The 16894-nt window shown below is 41.8% G+C and overlaps 2 long non-coding RNA genes across 2 annotated transcripts; one reads left to right on the top strand and one right to left on the bottom strand.

Moving 5' to 3' along the window:
* The first annotated feature begins 1920 nt into the window (after window positions 1–1920).
* Window positions 1921–5045, top strand: LOC116223319. The gene is made up of 2 exons (XR_004165039.1): window positions 1921–2445; window positions 4716–5045. It is a non-coding gene; the product is annotated as an uncharacterized LOC116223319 (long non-coding RNA).
* Window positions 4903–6963, bottom strand: LOC116223318. Its single transcript, XR_004165038.2, has 3 exons — window positions 6811–6963; window positions 5257–5685; window positions 4903–5037 (listed from the first exon to the last, which is right to left on the bottom strand). It is a non-coding gene; the product is annotated as an uncharacterized LOC116223318 (long non-coding RNA).
* Window positions 6964–16894: the final 9931 nt, after the last annotated feature.

Genomic DNA, 16894 nt, shown 5'->3' with positions numbered 1-16894 from the left:
GTTTGTCATTGTGTGCTCAACTCATGTGTGTGCTCATCATAAAATTAGCCCTGGCAACCGGCCAAATGAAGGTTAAGCAAATTAAACATTGCAAACATTTAACTTCCCCTTCGTAACCGGTAATCGCCGCCCCCCCCCCCCCCCCGGAGATGATAGAGATAGGTAGTTCCAGTTCAATCAAGTTCAAGTGCTTTGTGCTAAATAAAGTCAATCATTGAACTACTCAAACTACAATAAATTAAACGTTAAATGTAACTTATTAGCAGCTAGCTTCTACATTGATCTTCAATTAAAGTGTTAGCAGCAAGCTAACAATAATGGTCGAGAGCTTCAGTTAAGACCTACAATATTCTGTTTGCCCGCACAGCGTTCGTGTAGTATATAAACAACAAACCGAGTCGATGTAGACATATAAAAGTAGTGTAAACACCTTTATTTACATAAAATATTTCCCAGTGACAGAATCCAGAGACTCCGCCATCTTGTTTTGATTTTTTTGATTACTCCCGCCCTTCTGCACAACGTCAGCTTCCAATTCTTACACATGCCGAACTGATTGGTTACCGCGTGGTCTGCATTTGCATAAAGTTAAAGAATCGTCAACTTTGAAAGGGCGGCGGAGGAGTTTCATTGCTCGACAGACGGGCTATCGTCTCCATTCATTCCCAATGAGAGCGGGACGATTAACGCCCAAATGGAAACATAGCTTAACAGTGAGTGTCCACGGCACGCGTTATCGTGCTGCTCTCATTGGGATAGAATGGAAGCGATTTGCTGCCTGCTGAGGGGGAAAAAATCGTCTTTGCTGCCTGCTGAAAGTTGGGCATTCTTGAACTTTGCAAATGAGAGCGATTTGCTGCCTGCTGAGAGCCATACTCGCAACGGAGCTGTCATGGTAAAAAGTGACCGGGTGCCAAAAAGAGCCCGGGTGATGTAATATTGGCTTTCAAACGAGTCTTGAGTGACAGTTGCTATACCAACGTTAGCATTATGTCACCCGGGCTCTTTTTGGAAGTCAGACTACCTCAATAACGCGATTTACCCCAGAGCATCTCGCATTATACTTCGCTACCTGAGACCAGCTTGCCTGTATTTTACCTGCAATAAACCAAGCAAAACAACCATGTGCTTGATGTTTGACTGTGTTAGGAAAGTTGTTGACTCACAAGTTTGTTATAGTGTAGTAAGTACATTTCAACCGGTTTCGCCGCTAGCATCTCGTTAGCGATTAGCAATTCCTCCGTTAGCTGGGGCACATTATTTTGCTTAGTGTATAGCTAGCAAGCTACTATGAACTCTCCCAAGTCTTTCTAAATAGGCCTATATCAACAAATAATGGTAGATCTTAAATTATTTAGGATGTTAGCAAATGAACTGGCTGGCTTGCTAAAAAGGTAGATGAACAAGCACTGTATATTATTTAAGTAGTTAGCAAATTAACTGGCTGGCTTGCTAAAAAGGTAGATGAACAAGCACCGTTTATTATTTAAGATGTTAGCAAATGAACTTGCTGGCTTGCTTAAAGGAGCCATCGTATGCCCATTTTTCCACAAGTTGATATGGTTCCTTGGGGTCTCAATGAAATGTTTGTAACATATTTTGGTCAAAATACCACAGGAATCATTTCAAACAGTACCCTTTTTACCCTGTCAAAAACACCTCCCCACAGATTGACCTGTTTTGAGTGCCTGTTCCTTTAAATGCTAATGAGCCAGCTCCCCCCTCCTCCACGAGATGCGCTCGCCTAGCTGCTGCCTGCCCAGCTAGCCATTACCTTTGTAGAAATATGGCTACTGCAGATGAAGATAGCGTCGTGCAACCATATCGTTTTGAACCAGAGTCAGACCCTGAACAAGAAAAGGCTCCCAAACAAGTTCGAGAAGTTAGGGCTCAACAGGACGTTTCTGAATGGTAAGTTACCTTTGTCACTTCTATATTTTTTTTTGTTTGTACATTGGCTAAGGTCTCACAGTCTTGTTAGCGGTTTTGAGAGCATAGTGGTGCTAGAGATTCGAGATACGTGAATAATTTGTGCATGTATGAGTATGTAGCAAATACAGTGTGTTTATGTAAGTTACTGTTTGTGAAAGTGTTTGTGTAAATGCAAGTAACGGGAACGCCATAAAGATATAAATGCTACATGAGTAAATTTCCATCTGTAAACTAAAGTGTTATCTTACAACAGTAATTGACCAAGCAGGGGTGGGGGTAACGTTTTTACCTCCATTAATTAGCGTTTAAACCTTGTTTACTTATTAAATCGTTGTATTTGATGACTTATGACTTATTTGATGACTTATGTCTGTAATATGAACACAACTTTCAAATAAACTTTACCTGCAAAGTTGTCACTTTTTAAAACTCTGTTTATACAGGTGTATTTGTGGCAAGTGTGATCAAATGCCTACGGAGCCTGAGCATGTATGCTGCAGGGAGATACCACAGGTAGTGTGAATTCATTTTGAATGGCACTGTAAATATGAAGTCATCATCTGTTTTATATTCCATGTCACTTACACTTTCAATATTCAAGGTTACAAGAAGACTACTGCAGCTTCAGAACCCAACTACATGTATGGTCGATCACCCAGGCCTTGAACCTGTGTGTTTGAACGTGTACTCACTACAGAATGCATCGAATGTTTATAGGGCAGATTATGGGCCTTTACGTCTAAGAGGAATAGAGCAGTACGTTTTTTTTTTTTTATGCATGAGTTAGTAATTTCTGCAATACAAATATGACTGAGGAAAAAAATACAATAAATGACCCTTCCCTCTGTATTACTTTGCTAACTGCTCATTTTACACGCGTCAAATGTTGACATGTTACTTATCAAACACTAAAGGCACACAAAACTGTTTCTATACACTTTTATTGTCAGAAAGATTGCTAGAAAGAATGCCACAGTGCTTTTTAAACATAGTTATTAAATGTAATAGCTGGTACATATGTAATAAATACAAAAAAAAGTATAATAAAAACTGATTACAAAATTACACTTTGTGCCATCTGTAGCCATACTGTAAACAAAGGAATACTTTATATACAGTGCCCTCCACAATTATTGGCACCCTTAGTGAATGTGACCAAAACATGCTATGAAAAAATATGTCTTTGCTGTTTATCCTCTTGGTCTTTCACTCAAAATATTCACAAAAATCTTACCTTTTCATTGAAGTAAAATTATTTCATTGAAAAAAAAATGTTGACATTAAATAAATATTATTCTCCAAAACAGGTGTGCCACAATTATTGGCACCCCTTAATTTAATGTTTTGAGCAGCCTCCCTTTGCCAAGATAACAGCTCTGAGTCTTCTCCTTTAATGCGTGATGAGGTTGGTGAACACATGGCACGGCATCTGAGACCATTCCTACATACAGTATCTCTCCAGATCCTTCAGATTCTTAGGTCAACGCTTGTATACTCGGCTTCAGCTCTTCCGACAGATTTTCTATGGGGTTTAGGTCGGGGGACTGTGATGGCCATGGCAAAACCTTTATTCCGTGGTCGGTGAACAATTTTTGTGTTGATTTTGAGGTGTGCTTCGGATCATTGACCTGCTGGAAGGTCCAACCACAGCCCATTTTAAGCTTACTGGAGGGGGCTGTTAGGTTTTCATTTAATATCTGCTGGTATTTGATGGAGTCCATGATACCATGTATCCTAACAAGATGTCTAGGGCCTTTGGAAGAAAAACAGCCCCACAACATCAAAGCTCCGCCACCATACTTCACATTGGGTATGGGGGTCTCTTCTGTATGGCTATCTTTCTGTCTACGCCAAACCCACCTTTGATGTTTGTTGCCAAAAAGCTTTATTTTGGTCTCATCTGACCATATAACTCGGTCCCATTGAAAGTCTGACTTACATTTGGCAAACTGTAGGCGCTTTACTTTGTTGTTGATTGACAGCAGAGGCTTTTTTCAGGCAACCCTCCAAAACAATTTGTGGTGATGGAGGTGGCGTCTGATGGTAGTTCTGGAGACTTTCTGAACTCAAGACTCAATTTACCTCTGCAATTCTCCAGCTGTGATCCTTGGAGATTCTTTTGCCAGTCGAACCATCCTCCTCACGGTGCGTGGGGTCAATTTACAGATAGGTCCTCTTCCAGGCTGATTCCTTACATCTCCTGTCGCTTTGAACTTCTTAACTATTGCCCTGATTGTGGAAATGGGTATTTTCAACTGTTAAGATATTTTCTTATATCCTTTTCCGGATTTCTGCAGCTCAACAACTTTTTGTCGCACTTCGACACTGTGTTCTTTTGTCTTTCCCATCTTGATGAATGACTAAGGGTATTTGGCCTGTGTCACCTCATATTTATACCCGAGTGAAACAGGAAGTCATGGTTGACCACTAAAGAGTTCCTAATCAAACAGGTGAACTTAAAAATGTAAAACATAACTGGTAATATACTTCAGTTAGATTTTAATTATAAGATTTTCTAGGGGTGCCAATAATTGTGGCACCCATGTTTTGGAGAAAAATATTTTATTTAATGTCAAAAAAAAAAATTCTTTCAATAATTTTACTTCAATGAAAAGGTAAGATTTTTCTGAATATTTTGAGTAAAAGACTGAGAGGATAAACAGCAAAGACATATTTGTTCATAGCCTGTTTTGGTAACATTCACTAAGGGTGCCAATAATTGTGGAGGGCACTGTATATGTGTATCACCTTTTATTCTCTTATACAATGTAAACTTTGCTTAGACGTTACAGGTATTTGGCGTACAGAAGCTTTGTTGGCTGGTGTTGGGGCTATCTGGGCCGGAGAATCAGGGTCGTCCTGCCGTCCTGAGTTGTGCTCCAGATACGAAGAGTGTTCCCTGATGCTCAAGGAAGGTATACGGGGTTCAGACCTGCCCTCGATTGAACCTTGACACATAGCTGGCTACAACTTCCCGCTTGTCAGGTTTCTCAAACTGGGCAGAGAGATCCGCGGGTATTGGGATCTTCAGCACCTCATTCACATATGGGGCCGGGTCCTGAAAAACCTTGTGAAAGATGAGGTCCAACAGGTTATCCACGTACTCTGTAATATAAAAAAAAAATCCAAAACTTTTACATTGTTTTTATTTATAGTTTATATTGTATTTATTATTTTATTTTTATAATTATTTTGCAATGATATTATTCTATTTATTATGAAGACCATTTAAAGACAGCAGTTAATGTATATGTTATTTAAGTTTCACATACTGTTTGTACATTGTTTGACTTGGTGGAATTTCAAATAAAGCCTGTGACTCACGGAAGGTTGGCTCTGCTTTCACCGGCTTTGCAGTGCACTCGCCCTTCTTGTATTTTGGGAGGTTCACTTTAAATAGCGGCTCACCAGCTGAACTTGTTGCTTGGGGACGCCCAGCATTTTCATTGAAATGCAGGACTGCCAGGGAGAGTCTTTGGGGAGAAAATAATACTTATAAGAGCATGTGTGTATGCGTGTATAATAGTTTGTATAATACATAATAGGTATACATTTCTTTGAAAAAATGATCGTACTGTTACCTGCATAACATTCCAAGAAAAGGAAAGACTACGTTTTTGGGCGCAAAACGCAGAATGACGATGTGGAAAGACTCCAACGACGAGGTCTGGTAGTGAGGGCTCAGCTTCCCCACATCTTTCAGAACCCTCTTGTTGGTCAACACCTTCTCTAATCTGCTGAAGGCTGGTGTCCCTGTAAAAAAAAGGGGGAAAACATAACTATAGATTCAAAATGATTATGGCATTGGTTATTAGGTTTGTTTATATATATGTATTTATACATATAAATTGTACTGAGGCAACGAAATGCAGTTAGCATCTAACCAGAAGTGCAAAATCAGAAGAGTGCAGAGTATGTGCAAAGTGGTAATATAAAAATGTATAAATAGAATATATACAGTATGGTATAAGATACAAGTGATATGAACAGTAAGCAGCATGTTTTGGTAAATGCAGGTGAGTCTCTTAGCTGCTAAACACGTCGTTCATGAACTAAAAAAGTGCCCATTTAACATGTATGACCCCATCATTGTTGTGTCGAAGGTGTCAACAGGAGGGCTAATTGCCTTGAATCATATTTGCAGGCAGACTATTAACACCTCCACCCCAACACAAGCATTTTCACAAAGGAATGTTTTTTGGATGAGAACTATTTTTCATAAAGACATTATATACTTCGACACAAATTCCTCTCCATAGACATCCAAACGAACTATCTACTGTATAAGTAAGCCTAGATTAAAATAGGCTAGCCTAACTGTTCACACAAAAATTCGTTGGCCATATCTTTAGCGATTGATATACATCAGCTGGCTCCTACACATTACAAGATGCTAATGTCGCTAAGTTTTACACAAAGCCTATAATTTCACTGCCAGGTTATTTTAGTGTTAACATCTCGAAGTCCTAACAAATAGTTCACAGAAATGTTCTTGCTGTTTGCGGTAGGCACTATATACCCATGCAAACGTAAATTATCACACCTATTACATCCAAACGAACTGCTGTACAAGGCAGACATAACTAGCCTAATGCATCACATTGCCAACAGAAAAATTCAACACATTGGCCACATTTCTAGCGAACTTTTAACTGCTACAGCTATATACACCAGCTGGCTCCGAGGCAAGGTCTTACACGCTAATGTTAAAAAAGTTATAGTTATTTTTTAACTAAAGGTTATTGTTCGCGAAAATTACACATACTAGTTCCCCAAAACGCAACAATGCTAACATCCCCATCAACATTCCTAACGTCCCTAACCACCCACACTAAATGGTCAATGCACGTACCAGAATTATTTTTAAAAAATACTTACATTTGCCTCGTCTGAAATGCGACGGATAGATGGTACTGAACCCGCTTGCAAGGTCAATCTTGTTGCGAGTCCAGCGTTATATTCACCCAGGTTGGCAAAACAGTCCAATTCAAAATGGTTTGCGCACACAAACAGAATTTTGCCAATTCTTTCCGGGACATTGCCTTCAAAAATGAAATCAATCCATTTCGCTCGTCTCTTCTGAGGCTGGAACATGATGTATAGATCTGTGAGGATCTGTGCAGCCGACCACAGCGCATCTTGAGAACTTTGTTTGCTGCTTCGTTTGCTGCATGCTGCTAGCTAGCTATTCAGAGTATATCTGAGCTTTGCAATAACGGCTTTGATGCCCTCTGGCAAATGTTTTATGTGTAACGAGTGTGTGTGTGTGTGTGTGTGTGGGGGGGGGGGGGCTGGGGATGGGGTGGGCCAAGGCCATGTAGGGAACCTCCCAATGTCTTGTGACAGGCCAAGACACGGGAATCTCATTCGTAGACTAAATCATGACGTTTCTGACCAAGAGGAACCATAACAAAGATCGCCAATGGTTTTTTTTCAGCGGTTTTGGGTTGGTAGACATGCCAGATACCCAAATTAACGTGGAGAAGCACTAAAAAAGTGGAATTTTCATAATATGGCCCCTTTAAAAGGTAGATGAACAAGCACCGTATTTTCTCCTTTTTATAAAAACAAATTTCTACTCTAAACAATTTTAATTGAAATGCAAATGATGATGTTAACGGCTAAACTTTATTTACCGGGGAAAAATTGGTTTAGCCACAATATATAGCGATTAAAAAAGTAGTATTGACTGCAAATGTTGACGTACAGGATACCGGCAGGTGTAGCTAAAACCAAATACTTCATAGTTTTAGGCACAATATTAAGCGAGTAACAAGTTGCCCCAAGCAAAGCATGAAACGCAACGCACGGGAACCCAATGGAGCTGTCATGGCAAAAGGTGTCCGGGTGATGTAATTGGCTTTCAAACAACTCTTGAGTGACAGTTGCTATACCAACCCTAGCATTACGTCACCCGGACACTTTTTTGGAAGTGACAGACTTGCGCTGCATTAAATACCTCAATAACGCAATTTACCCCAGAGCATCTCCCATTATACTTCTCTACCTGAGACCAGCTTGCCTGTATTTTACCTGCCATAAACCAAGCAAAACAACCATGTGCTTGATGTTTGACTGTGTTAGGAAAGTTGTTGACTCGCTAGTTTGTTATAGTATCAAAAAAATCAAATTTCAGGTTCGCGCTAGCATCTTGTTAGCGATTAGCAATTCCTTTGTTGTGTTGCTCTAAGAAAGTTCTTAATGTGTTGTGATTATTAGACATATCTGACGGCACCCACAATTACATTTTCACAAAACAGGGAATTGTTTGCAGCACCTTTAACTGTAGAGCACAACGAAGTAATTGCTAATCGCTAACGAGATGCTAGCGGCGAAACCTGTTGAAATTTGCTACAGGATACCTGCAAGGCAGGTGTAGCTAAAACTACAGCCTAGTCTCTTAATATTGTGCCTAAAAGGACACTGTAACCCGGACACTTTTTGGCTATCAGTCAACCCTGACGGATCAACGCATTCCAACGCGTTCGTGTGAATGCTGTCTCATTTTGACCAGAGGCTTCATTACTGTCAACACCTGGGCTTGCCCTGCTATATCTTGTCAACATGGCTGCTGTAAAAAAGGTCTAGATATACCACTGAAACACTTGGCTAAATCAGTAGTTCATCTCGACATGAAACGCTATCCTGTTTAAAAATAACTGTACATCACTATACACTGAATTCACCGCTTAATTTCGACCCTCACCAGCAAAAAGCTAGCTACTCAGTACGTGCTTTTCCCTCGCTGCAAGTGCACACCTCAATGAAACTCCTCTTAGATATTGCCATGGCATTGGGGATCAGAATTTGACAAGTGCAATTAAAGGAATTATCTCGAACAATTATAAAGCCACTTTGTCCCGCCATTACCCTGTGCCAACAACGACCGAAATGGGCATGGACAGAGATAATATCTAATCATGCTTATGTTAACGTTTGCATTGGCAGATTTGCACATTTGCGAGGAGAATTTCCGACATGAAAGAATTTGTTCGCCAATGCTTGGCTTCAAGCTAGCGTTGGACCTACCTAGCATTCCACATTCTACTACGATAGCACTGCCTCAAAGGTTTTGCAACAAGACAATTCCGGCATGCACATCCTGACACTTAGTGATTTAAATAAATAAAAAACTGAGTCAACATTGCAAATAGAAAGCAATAGTCCATCTTACCTTATCGAACTGTCACGGTAGGCTATGACTTCTCACTTCACACGACCGCCAAACTTTCCAGGCAAGGAAGTGCGCATGCGCAGTGACATTGCTGAAGTGGCCTCACGGTAGGCTATGACTTCACACGACCGCAAAACTTTCCAGGCAAGGAAGTGCGCATGCGCAATGGCATTGCTGAAGTGGCGTCAATCAGCACTGAAAATATCAGTTCACTCAACTTAATTTCCAACTTCCTTTGAACTTGTGGCGAAGGAAAACTTAATTTCCAACTTCCTTTGAACTTGTGGCGAAGGACAAGTGTCTCAACTAATTTGTTTGCGTTACTTGAACAATTAGAAGGGACGTTTGTTCATTCAACTTAGAATCCTTATTTTACTCAACAATTTTGCAAGTTAGATTTTTTACAGTGTGCCCTGTCAGCTGACGGTGGACAACATAGCTGTTGAACACAGCCACATCCAGGACATAGAAGAACAGTTTACGGTACCACTTGATGGTCTTTTGTGCACATTCAACAAAGGTGTTGCGCCGGTCCAAGTTGTCCACTGAGCCCATTTTGCTATTGTAGGCCAGCACACAGCAGGGTTTGGAGACATTTCTCCCTGTGGCATAGTCCACTTTCCCAGTCAGCACCATGGTCCCAGAATGCACTGTGGACAGAACGTGGACGTCACGTTTGTCACGCCATTTTGTGGCCAACATTTGTCCATTATTAAAATGTTCCAGGTCACCCTTGGACATCTTCTCTCTGAACTTTGGCATCCCTTTTCTGTTTGCTCTAACGGTACCACAGGCACTAGTTTTGAAAAGGGTGGGACTGCTGTACCAGTTGTCAACATACAAAACATGACCCTTGCCAAGGAAAAGCCTGCATTAAAGTGGTCATGACTGACCCTGACATCCCCAGGTCTGTGACCATTGTAATGTCTGTTGATTTGCCAGTATATACAATTATGTTCTGGACATACCCTGTCAGGACATCACAAAACACAAAAAGCTTGATCCCAAGACATCCTTCCTTTCCACTTCATCATTGACTCGTCTATGCAGAGATCTTGGTGGGGGTAAAAAAAATCTGATTAAATTACTTAATAATTGGGGTGAAAACGGATCTAATTTTTTGGAAGGGGTCAGTCGAGGTGGTGTTCAAGAAATGTAGACCTCAGGAGCAGTAGGAAGCGGTCCTGAGAAAAGACTGTTCCAAAGAAAGGAGTGGATAGTAGGGGATTTGTTGTCCAATAATCCCTTATGTTGTTATTTTTTATTAGACCCATGGTAAAAATAAAACAGCCAAAAAGACATACAGCTCTGCCACAGTTGTGTCCACCCACTTGGCTAGCTTCCCAGCATTGCTAATTTTTTCCCTCAGTGACTGGGCATAGCTGCTGGTCACGATCATGTCCATTGTGGAGGTCATCATGAACATTTTGAAACACTCTGCCTCTGTGTTAATGCTAGGACGCCTTATAACCCCTGAACACCCCCTGGAAAAACGTACAGGCCTTGGGGTGAGATTTCCCGTTTTCCAGTTCAACATCACCTCACTGTCCTCCAGCTCAAGCCCCTCATCCACTTCATCCAAGGCTGTCAAATTCTCTGGCAGCTCCTCGTCAGATGAGTTGTCAGATTCAGGATCGGCCGTGAAGATGTCCCGAATTTCCTCATCAGTGAGCTGACGCCTCCTCCCGTTTGTCATGTTTATTAAGTTTTCGTTTTCGTTTTCGTTTACGCTACTTGTTATCTGCATTGAATAAATTAATCTGTCAGTCGCTATGTTTTTCAAACTGTTGCATGTTGTAGATGCGCTGATAATGCGTAAGTGTGATTTGTGGTTGACAAGTGATTAATGTGAAAAGGTGTCTGCGCAGTTTGTGTGCATCAATGATGAGGCTAAAGGTATTTGTATCCTGAGGGGAGTATTTTTCTAAGCTAGCTTTAGTGCTCGTGAAGCATTTCTTGTATAGGCGCGGCACTGCTGAGCAAAAGGCCCAGTCGGCCATGGTGCGGAGCTTGGTGTTGGGGACCCGGAGGAGCGAGCTGTTTGTAGATCTGAGGGTGCGGGTGGAGGTTTTGGGAGTAATGAGTTCTTGTAGGTAGGGAGGTGCATGTCCATTTATGCATTTATGGGTGAGTAGTAGGACTTTGTAGTCAAACCGGACTGAGTCAGGGAGCCAGTGTAGTGAGTGTAGAATGAGTGTTATGTGCTCATATTTCCGGACTCTCATCAGGATCCTGGCAGCACTGTTTTGAATGTATTGCAGCTTCTGGATGTTCTTGCCAGTGATCCCAGTGAAGAGTGAATTACAATAGTCCAGTCTTGAGGAGATAAAGGCGTGGTCGAGCTTCTCTGCATCTGACAGGGTTAAAGTGGGGCGGAGTTTCAAGACGTTTTTGAGATGATAAAGGAAGTTTTGCACAGGTGTTTTATATGGTCATTAATGGTCAGGTGAGGGTCAAACCTAACTCCCAGATTAGTGACTGTGGAGGAGAGGGGTATGACCTGACCGTCGAAGGTGAAATGAGTTATGGGGGATGACTGAACCTGATGGGAGTGCCAACAAGAAGGGCTTCGGATTTGCTACTGTTTAACTGGAGAAAGTTGTTGCTCATCCATCTCCCCAAGACAGGCGGTGAGACATGACATGAATGTAGAGGGGCTTGGGGCAGTTTTGATGTAAAGCTGGGTGTTGTCAGCATAACAGTGGAAAGACATCCTATGTCTGATGATGACATGACCGAGGGGGAGCATGTAAATAATGAAGAGGATGGGGCCGAGGAACACCACAGCAGACAGGGAACAGTCTGGACTTGCATCTTCCCAGTGAGACATATTCAGTTCTGCCAGAAAGGTAGGACTGAAACCACTTGAGTGCAGAATCTGATAGTCCAATGGTGGTGTGGAGGCACTCTAGGAGGATAGTGTGATCCACTGTGCCAAATGCAGCTGTCAGGTCCAAAAGGAGGAGGAGTGAGAGAGATCCTGCATCGGCTGTCATCAGCAGGTAATTCGTCAGCCTGAGCAAAGCTGTTTCAGTGCTGTAGGCTGAACGAAATCCTGACTGAAATGTTTCAAACAAGTTGTTGTGTTTGAGGTGGTCCTGAAGTTGAGAAGCAACTACCTTCTCTAACACCTTGGATAGGAAGGCAAGGTTGGAGATAGGCCTGAAGTTGGCTAGAACCTCCGGGTCCAGGGTGGCATTCCATTTGCTTGTTGTGGACTGTGCACATGCAGCTCACATCACGGTAGGCAATCTGCCCTGCGGCCACACAAACAACTTGGTGAATTCGCATTGTGGATGGAACCACTGGCAAATTGGCTGGCATACTCTGAAGGGCCTTCTCAACTGTTTCATCTTCAATAAAGTGTAACTTGATGGCAGTGTTGCTCTCCTCTAAGGCTCTGTAGAGTGCATGAGCACTCGGGAATGTCAATGCCTTGGCTTATCAGCCTGTCTGCGCTTCTTTTAAGGGTTGCACCAACCCCATCTGGTGCTCCCTTCCCATGTCCCGCCTCAAAGACCCTGAGACCCTGACCTGAAGCCTCTCTCAGTTCTGTGCTTAACAGAAATAAATTGCCCTTTTGCCTGTACTGGTTACAGGTCTATCGCTGAATAAGTGCACAGTTGAGATGTTGGGGTGGGTACATTGCAAGTCATCAAGCACAGGGTTGAGGTGAGCCCAGGTTGCAGGAGGATCCTTATGCCTTGATGCAGATATGGTGGTGAAGCAAGTTAGTTGCAGGCCCTGTCCGACGTGGAGGACACCTGTGTGGAGTACGGCCTGCTCATGGGATGGACCAAAGTGAACAGCCTGTATCTCTGTCCCATATCTGAAGGTGACATTTTCGGAAAAATCAATATGGATAAGGCACTCATCTGTAGACATTGAATTCACGACAGAAAGCATACTGCTGCTTAATGTTGAAGAGATTGTTGAGGTGAAATTAACATTGTCAGTCTTGATTTCGGTTGACTGCTTAAAAAACTGCAAGTCCCATAATGCACCTGCCTGCACAATGCAGCCTGCTCGTTGGTTTGAGTGGGAGCACCTGTGGAGGAATGGAAAAGCCTCTCAACAAACATTTCAAAAGAGAGAGAGACACACACACACTCACAAAGGATCTACTCGTGGTGCAACCAGAGGAGCCACTGGTACGGTAACTTTACGGGTTTTATTGCAATGATTGTTTTCTGTTGGAAGTGCTATTAATGATGGTAGTATAAATTGTTTGATTTCTGTGGTGATGATAATCAAGCATGCAGGATGAGTTTGGCTTTTTGTTTGAGTGTATGTTGTTGATTGTTGGAAGTTTGTTTGGATTTTTTGTGTAAATTGTGCTTTTTGTATTTTTTAAGGTTTTCAACCTAAATGAGCCAACCAGTAAAAGAAATAAAAGAATCATTCTGAGTTGGAACGAGTTGTCCTTTGGGATTAGTGCACCAGGCCGTTTCAAGTTGGGCCAGAGAGTAGACAAAAAACACCTGAGCACTTGACCGAGATGTCTCCGAAACCTGTAGAGGAGTGTGTGCAACAACTCCACAAGTTTGTCCTGTGTGGTGTTTACCTCATATTTCACAGTGACCTTCAATGTTTGTCCAGTGTGGTGTTCACCTCATCTTTCACAGTGACCTTCACTGTTTGTCCATCCTCATTTTGTTTGCTTTTCTTTGACCATCCACTGGAGAAAGACAATGTTTTCATCTGCAGTGTACAGGCTCGACATGGGAACAGTTTGATTCTTGCATAGTTCACATTCACCATACATGCAATTCTTGTTCAAGGAACTACAACACAACATTTCAACCAAACATTCAAGTACTGAAGATTCAATAAGCTTAAGTTGCTTGAGCCTCACTGCCACAAAAGTCAGGTTTTCGTGAAGCTTGCACATACAAGTTTCCCGATCGGCAAAAGGGTGAACCACCCAGAAAGGTCGGAGACGGCAAAACATAGAATAGGATAACTCTCCTGTGTTCTCTGCGAGATATTGTCTATGCAGAGTTTTCATAGTGTCAAGGAGGAACCTCTTCTGCATCTTCTTTTTTTCCTTCGTTATAGTTTGCTTTTTCCCAGTCGTCATGCGACTCATATCACGCACAAAGAAATCACTCACCTTCTTCTTGATATCCACAAATTTTGAGATCTCCTTCTTTTGAAACGTGGATACACTGCGTTTTTTTGTGAGCCTCCGACATTTCTTTGAAAAACCCAATGCACCCTCCAAAAATGTTAGCAATCTGTACTTCCTAAAAATGTTACCCACCGCTACTTTGGATTTTTTTTGCCTCTCTCTTTCAGTGTTTGCCTTTGTATGTTTCCTTTATTTGAGCAGTGAGTACTTTGTGATGTAGTAAAGTCTTCCTGACATCACTTGTTACAGTGCTACAGTCTTGAGAATATTATTACCATGTGAATACATGTCAATATTTCACTAAGCAGTTGTTCAAGTAAAAGTGTACACAAAAGCTAGCAGAAATCCTATTTGTATGCACACTTGTACGTTCTCTCTCTCTGAGCGCATGTGCGAGTTAGTGGGCGGTGTACTGCGAGAGGAAGCGTGAGTGATACAGCCGCCTGTGGCTGAGAATTTGTTTCTAACTTTATCTTCTGTGCGTTGCCTTTATTTGTTTGTATATAGTATAATTATTTGTCTAAAAAGTTTGCGCTCTGTGATACTTGCGGGGGTGCGCTTCAGCACTTGCTGGGCGACCGCCCGCACCGCGTGGGTGAACAATGGAGTTTCTTGAGTGTTTGACAAGATCTCACGCAATTAGAGTGGAATCCCAGGTCGGAATGGAGGAGTGTAGTTTGGCTGTGGGTGAAATCGTGGGGCATGAGCATGTGCTCTCAGGTTCACGGATGAATAAAGCCATTGTGCTTTTCCTAAGTTCTGTTGAAAAAGCCGACATGGCCATCCAGCATGGCGTTGTAATTAGGGATTCACTAATGCCTGTACTTCCCCTTAGTATGCCATCGCGAAAGATACTTTTTTTCTAATGTCCCCCCCTTCCTCAGTGATGAGCAGATTGCTAAGGAATTATCTCCTTTTGGAAAACTGTTGTCCCCGATAAAAAAGATACCTGTGGGCTGTAACGGTGGGTGTCCACGGCACAAATTACATGCGTTAAATCGCTAGACGTAAAGTCGCCTGGGGGGGGGGGGCGTGGTCAGAAAAATCACTGGCTGTAGCAAAGTTCAAGTAGCAAGTTCAGGTGCAGTGCTGCGCTAATGTAGCACATTAGCTTGTGAACTCTCAAAAACATAATGATAGATGTTGCGGCAGTCAGTCATGGGCTGATTCATTTTATTTATAATTTGTTCATTTATTCTATCTAATTCATATATATCAGCCAGTTAAATCACGAAAACGCTAGCTAGCTAGCTACTATGTGTTTCCAATGGGTTTTCGGTTAAAGTGATAGCGGCAAGCTAACAGTAATAGTCGGGAGCTTCAGTTAAGACCTAAAATATTCTGTTTGACCTCACAGCATTCATGTAGCATATAAACAACAAACCAAGTCGATTAGACATATAAAAAGTCGTGTAGATAACCTTTATTCACATAAAATATTTCCCAGTAACAGAGTCCCGAGACTCCGCCATCTTGTTTCGATATTTTTGATTACTCCCGCCCCTATGAACTACGTTGACTTCCAGTCACACACACGCCGAACTGATTGGCTCTCACCAGGCAGCAAATCGCACTCATTTGCATAAAGTTAAAGAATGCCCAACTTTCAGCAGGCAGCAAACACGATTTTTTTCCTCAACAGGCAGCAAATCGCTTCCATTCTATCCCAATGAGAGCAGCACGATAACGGGTGCCGTAGACACCCACCATAAGTCGCCTAAACTGAAACATCTACTGTCTTTCCGTAGGCAGGTCTATATGGTACTCAACGGTAATCGGGGCGAGCTAGATATTGAAATCAGTTTTAATGTTGGTAGTTTCAGCTACCTTGTGTATGTTACTTCAAATGTGTCTATTAAGTGCTTCCGATGTGGAAAAGTCGGACACCAGAGGCAGGAATGTACGAACGAGAGGAGTGGGAACGCAGGTCAGGCTGGGCCGCGCACTAAATATGTGATCATTAGTTTGTGTGTCTCATCATGAATCCTATGAAACCTGCATGTATGAGGCCCTATAAGAGCATTCATAATGCCTTTAAAAAGTAGCTATAAGTCATTGTAGCACTCATTATAACTATGTACGTAGGTCTTCACGGCACATCATAACTACCTTTGTGATATATAATGCATATTCATTAATGATTGTTAGTATGGTGACTAGGCTGCTATACAGACAGAATATTATAAACTGCTATACAATTGTATAAGTGGACTTTGCCAGCTTTAAGTAAAGTGACAAAAGAAGTGTTGTTATCAACAGATATAAACATATGTAACGTAAGTTATGCAGAGATTTGACAGCAATTTCAGTGTGAATAAGCCAAAGCCATAAGTCATTGTAATACACTTTATAACTATGTAGGTAGGTCTTCACAGCACCCCATAACCACCTTTATGGTATTTAATGCATATTCATTAATGGTTATTAGCTTATGAGCAAGGCTGCTATACAGAGATAGAATATTATAAACTGCCATATGATTCTATAAGTGGACTTTAAGTAAAGTGACAAAAGGGTAGTGTTGTTATGAACAGATATAAGATTAAAATAAGATAAGGCATTATGAACTTGTAAAAACAAATGAGTGCTCTGACAGTAAATACAACAGGATACAGATGAAAACCCTTTTATTTTTCAATCAGCACTGGCTGAACATA

Source organism: Clupea harengus, chromosome 13, assembly GCF_900700415.2.
Source record: "Clupea harengus chromosome 13, Ch_v2.0.2, whole genome shotgun sequence".
Lineage (NCBI taxonomy): Eukaryota > Metazoa > Chordata > Actinopteri > Clupeiformes > Clupeidae > Clupea > Clupea harengus.
This window is presented reverse-complemented; position numbering and strand designations above follow the sequence as displayed.